The sequence below is a fragment of the Aplysia californica genome, unplaced genomic scaffold, assembly GCF_000002075.1.
Source record: "Aplysia californica isolate F4 #8 unplaced genomic scaffold, AplCal3.0 scaffold00200, whole genome shotgun sequence".
In the NCBI taxonomy this organism is placed as follows: domain Eukaryota; kingdom Metazoa; phylum Mollusca; class Gastropoda; order Aplysiida; family Aplysiidae; genus Aplysia; species Aplysia californica.
The window spans coordinates 412,785-418,741 of record NW_004797470.1 but is presented as its reverse complement, the minus strand read 5'-3'; the positions used below and the strand labels follow the sequence as shown (position 1 = coordinate 418,741).

The 5,957-nt window shown below is 40.0% G+C and overlaps 1 protein-coding gene and 1 long non-coding RNA gene across 2 annotated transcripts in view; both read right to left on the bottom strand.

Moving 5' to 3' along the window:
• Nucleotides 1-5,957, bottom strand: part of LOC106010962 (thymidine kinase 2, mitochondrial) — a gene marked incomplete in the record, with an annotated part of 39,157 nt that overhangs the window by 25,702 nt on the left and 7,498 nt on the right.
• LOC101855493 overlaps nt 2,316-5,957 on the bottom strand; it is a 5,281-nt gene continuing 1,639 nt past the window's right edge. The window contains exons 2-3 of the long non-coding RNA XR_220493.3: nt 5,104-5,379; nt 2,316-3,168 (exon numbers count right to left, since the gene is read on the bottom strand). This is a non-coding gene — a long non-coding RNA (uncharacterized LOC101855493). The remainder of the gene's footprint in view (nt 3,169-5,103; nt 5,380-5,957) is intronic.

The following is a 5,957-nucleotide window of genomic DNA, read 5'->3' as shown; positions in this document are numbered from 1 at the left end:
AAAAAATCAATGCCGCGCACTAACACAGCTGCTCCCTTTTTCACCACATACATCGATACAATCTGAGAGACGATACCACCCAACGGTTACATTCTCTTTGACAAAAGTCACATTGTGTTATTTCCAGGAATCTAAGTGTACATAAACTATTTTTCAGGTGAATCGATTGATCAATGAGATTGAGATGTGCTCGTCTCATATGAAAGTGAAACTGGTTTGCAAAAAACCCACATTTTTCACGTCTTGCATTGAACGGGCTAAGACTAAGACATGTTTTTCTTTTATGAGTCATGATTATATAGCGAGAGTGCCAGAGTGGGGGCTCCAGTGGCTGAATGAGTAGTGAGTTTTGACTCAAGCAATGTCAAGCAAGTGTCGGTGACACGGGGATCAAATGGGTGGTCACTGAAGTGTGTTCTTGAGCAAGACACGACAACCCTAGCTCAAATTACAGGGCGCTGCACAGTGGCGACCGACAGTGGCATTGTTTGTAAACTGTTCTGTATGTGTGTAATAGTGTGTATTTATGTATGTATTTATGCATGTATGTATTTATGTATGTACGTATTTATAATTATGTATTTATGTATGTATGTTTGCCATTGTAAAACAAAGTGCTCTTCTGGGACAAATAAAAGTGTAATTTATTATTATTATTATTAAAATTAGCTATTACTCAGATAAGTGGTGAGTTTTGAGACAACGACACAATTACAAATCTAATGCAGTCATATCTCAGATTTACATAACATTATGTTGTTGGTTCCCAAGTCCAGTAAAATGCAAATGGGGAATTAAAGCGCTAGGTGGTATTGGTCATCGGTAATCGGTAATCAAATTGTATCGATATCATTAAAAGTGCGCGGCTCTGATAGTTTAGTTTAGTTTTAGTAGGAGTTTTACGGCACTTGCAACACAATAAGGTCATATAAGTGCCGAAGATTAGAGGTGTTACAAGAGAGTAACAAACACAAAAAAGAAGGAGGGGAGAGAGAAACGATAGATTTTCTATAGAGGAAAGAAGGAGCAAACCACACCAGAGCACCCGCCAACCACCCACACGGCTCTGATAGAAGCTACCCAAAGCAAGAGACAAGGGAAAAGCATGGACGTCACAGTTAACAGAATTGCAGGAACGAAATAAATTGATTGACAACTTTTCTTTTGTTTGATTGTTTAATTGTAAAAAAGATGTAGATGTTGTTATGTCCCGTAGAGACAATTAAGGGTATGTAGCTGGTGATAGTTCTAACTTTGTTATTTAACACACTCCTGGACCATTCAGTGGGACCATAAAACACTCTAGGAGTTCAAAATGAAAGTCAGCTAGTAAAATATAGTCTTTCTTTAACCCTTTCCATACACCCTGGGGTTATTTTGTACCCCGGAGTTGTATGGATTGTATTCTTCACATTTTAGAATACTTCTAATACGAAGATCTCTTTGAAACTTTCAGTATTTCTCAAAAAATCATGTTGACAGACTGCTATGCCAAGCGTACGGTTCGGATTAACGAGTAAATTTCCTCTTTGGAAAGTGGTGACACAGAGTTCCCAACGTCGTATGGATACGATAGTAAAACACGATGCACGGATAGGGTTAAGGAATTTGAAAATTTTCCATGTTTTGTGTGTACAGAAGCAATTTTAATTCAATCCGGCCTGCGCTCTCGCCCAATCAGTTTATTAACTAAAGTGCTCACATTTTCCCACAAGCACACTAACAGTGAAATCTTTAATCCTAGTGGGGCTTTTTTGATAATTGAAACCTCTAAAGAGATACTGAGGACAACGTAATAGCTATTGCATGACTCTGAAAATTTTCGCATTTTAGCATCAACTGAAACACTCGAAACTGCATTTTTTTCAAAATTGGGGGGAGATATAAAAAAATAGCCCCACTTGGATAACAGAAAATCCAGTTTTACATACCCAGGATACCCAGGCTAAATATTTTTAAAATCCTTCCCTTGAGCTTTAAATGAGAGTTCGGGCCGCAACTCATACCCCATAATTTTTGTCGTTTTGAGAAAACTTGAAAAAACGTACTGATTTTGTCATTACTTTCTCAGCAGAACAGGTAGGAGCATGAATTGAGTTGTATAAAGACAACTAACCATTTGTCAATTTACCCAGACACCAGTTCTTTTATATTATATCTAATTCTTTTTTTAAAAAAGTCCCCCAAATTACTGCAAGTAGGGATGCAACAGAGAGGTCAATAATTTAGGGGTAGCATCAACTGTAAAGAAGAAACTAAAGGAAGTTTGTCAAAAACACGCGACTCCAAGTTGCCAAAAGAGGAAAACACAGCCATAAATTGCAGAAGGACTTCTTTATTCCAATCAGTAACTTTGCCTTGGAAGAAGAGAGGTCTGTCTGTCCGTTTTTCATCCTCTAATAAATGGTTCCTTTCCTGCTTTTCTAAGCCACACCCTCTATGGCAGTCTCTGTCTTCTCTATTTGGGTACAGTCCCTTCTGGTGCCACTGTCCATGGTTTGGGCTGAGACCTGCAGCTTCAGAAATGGCACAAACGTCAGGCTGCCAAAGGCCTCCAAACCCCAGTCTGCAGTAGAGATAGCTCAAGCTGCTGCTACTCTTGGTTTGGTCACAAAGATCGTCTTCTCTTAGGTCAGGCCACTTCTACTAGATGTGAACACGGAAACTCTCATTCTGTTTTTGTGTCACGCCAGGCACATACTTGATCTCCACTAGCTCATCTGTGCTTCACAAGTGAGGCAACAAGGGGTTTGAGGGGGACAGAAGGCCTTCCCTTGTGTGATGGTGCTATGTTTCCTTCACTGATGTAATGCCTTTTGTAAAAGTTGGTCCACAGTATAACACGAATAGCTCGATGATGTTAGGACCGGCCTCGGTAGTTCAAGGGATATCTTATTATAAAGAAAAAGAAGAAAAAAAACCTTGGGCTGCAGGCACAGTTCGACGAGGCATGATTTCGAGTCTTCTGTGTGCAACCTATCCGCATTATAATATCGTAAAAGCACCAGTTGTTTTCACCAGTAGGTGGGCATCTGTCATGATGTGGGTCTCCATCTGTGCTGGTGCTGTGCAGCAACGTGGCCACAACTGCGTCTCACATTAGCGGTGGAAAGAGTTGAACGACCTCACAGGTTTTGAGTAATAGGACAGGAGACATCCAATCTTCTCCTGGTAGAAAATGAGAGAAAAGAAAAAAACATCAGGAAAAAATCTCATAAAAATGAGGATTTAGGTGTTGTTATTATCCTCTGCAGACGGAAGCTTGTGTCGCATTCAGTGGCAAGCAAATTACATTGTAATTGCAGACTAAAAACACATTTAAACACTCTATTCAGCAGGGGGTTATTTATGCAGACCCCAAGCATAACAATTCAGCTGATGGTCCAATTTCATGTATAATACCCCCCCCCCCCTAAAAAAAAAAATTAAGGCAAGAAAGCAGAACATAAAAATATACAGTCAGACCTGTGAAATTGCCATCCCGTTTCACTAGCCCAGCTTTCCATCAGGTTTGTCAATGCACAAAAAGGAATGCCTATAAACGTACATTTGCCCCTACCTGAAATGTACTAATGTTAATGTTCCCCACAAGCCCTTCACTCAAGGCCACCAGAGTAACCAGTCTATAATAACACACTACACAGTCTACAGTTACACACTACACAGTCTACACAGTCTATAACAACACACTACACACCTACGACTCAGCAAATGCATACACCAAGGGCTGCATACTCCTACGGCGTAATACCTAGTGATGTAAACTCCCTTTCTCCATTGACACACTTCTCTGAGTCTGAGAGTGAGTGAATGCATGAACCACGAGCCTACAAGACGATGGTCATTAACCCCTTCATTACGCAGGGGTCAGTTCGAGCTTCACTGGCCAGTTTTAATTTAGATCACCAAGAACAAAGAGAAGCTCTGGATTTACCAAACTTTGTTGGCCATTTTCTCGCTAATTTTACCACTGAAATCAAGCGACCTTACTTCCTTCAATTGCAAATATCTTGAGCTCTATTCAAGATGGATATTTATTTCATTGGCAGCCAGGTAAATGAATCAGCTTTCAGGTGATACCAATAACTCCACATGTCCAAAAATTGACGAGAGCCTGATTCCACCGCGTTGTGACACATTTATAGAACTACTCTATCATTCTTGGAAGTATTTTTTTTTCAAGCCAACAAAATCACCAGTGACAGGCTTACAAAGTTCAACAGTAATGAACACGCAAAGCTAAACAAGCAATTTATCAAACTATTATTACATTTTCAGCAACGGTACTGTTGTTTACCTGTGTCAACTGCTAACAATAAAATGATTGAAGCTTGGCTGATAAGCATAAATAGGCTAAACGGAAAGGGGAAGGGGATATTATCTCTCACACTAATGCTACTCCGTAATCCGAATGTGATCTGAATCAGATCAGTATCAGTAAAAGGTTGATTGTTTTTTACTTCTTACTTTACTTACTTTTACTTTTTTCTTCCGCTTGTACCCTGGGGTGTCGCGGGGAGACACAGGTGTCTGTCTGCAGCAAGTCGTGTGGCCTGTAGGAGGGACATCCCATGATCTTTAAGGGTGTCTGCCACAGATTCACTCCATCGTCGCCTTGGTCTTCCTCTGGCTCTCCATCCAGAATATTTAATGTTGTATGCTCTCAGAGCTGGATGGTTTTAGGGCATCCGCGTGAGGTGTCCGAACCACTTGACCCTTTGTTTTTCAATGTGTGGTAGGACTGGTGTTGCTCCCACGGTGTCCCTAATGACTTCATTTTTAATTTTGTCTCTTCTTGTTTTGTTGACCGCTCTTCTTAAGCATTTCATCTCGCATGTGACCAGTTTCCTCTCTAGGGCTTTTGTTAGAGTCCATGTCTGGCACTTCTCTTTTTACTTCTCTTCCCTCAAACTGAATAAGACATTAATTGTTTTCAATGAAATAGTCACTCTCTAAATGTGTCATATTGAAAACATTCATATGGTGGTAGTTTATGCGACTTCATTCTACGTGGGGCGTTCTTCTGAGAGAGATATCGGGTATCTGAAATAAGTCACTCTGATTTCTCATGACACGAAAGAATCAAAATCAATTTTGACTCACCGTTTTGCCACATGGTTGACACACGCCACCTCCTTTATGAGTATGGAATCATAGAGGTTGAGGGCCAATACAGTGGGAATGATTTTGAATCTCCATCACCAATGAATGAGGTGTTCCTCATCTTGTGGTCGAGTGATCCAACCCCATATGACACCTTCGCTTATACCTAGACGTACGTGCCACTGTAGTTGACCTGAAATATATATCAGGCTTGTGGATTTACAGTCACGAGTCAGACTTGTCAGTTGTCAGCTGGGCCTTCACAGATAAGCAAAGCTGGGAAAACAAAACAAAACAAAAACAGAAAACAGAGAAAAAAGAATTTGGCAACAAATATAAACTACTACGGAGCGTATCCTATATGGCACCAAAGTACCTCAAGAAAAATGAGAGCATTCATTAGGCCTATAAAATATCTATCTGGTATATCTACATACTACATATTTCTCGAACATTGTTTTGCTATTAATTTGAATGCCCCCCCCCCCCAAAAAAAAAGACAAAAAACAACAACAACCCACCCCCCGAAAAAAAACACAAAACAAAATAAAAATAAGATGGAATTTTGTGTGATAACCATAAATTGTGGTACATAAGAGAGTAGACAAAAATATAGTTCAATAAGATGACATGACAAATATATGACGATGTTACCATGGAACTAGTGTGAGATACCTGGCACGGCCAAATAAACATTGTAATCGTATTCATGATCTAACCCAGATGAGCAGCTATTATAAATATGTACTCTTGCAAGTTCAAAACAGAACACACAGGATAGTGAAACATAATCTCATCTACTTGTGTCGAAAGTCCGGGGGGGGGGGGGTAAATTGATGATTTTCATTGATTGG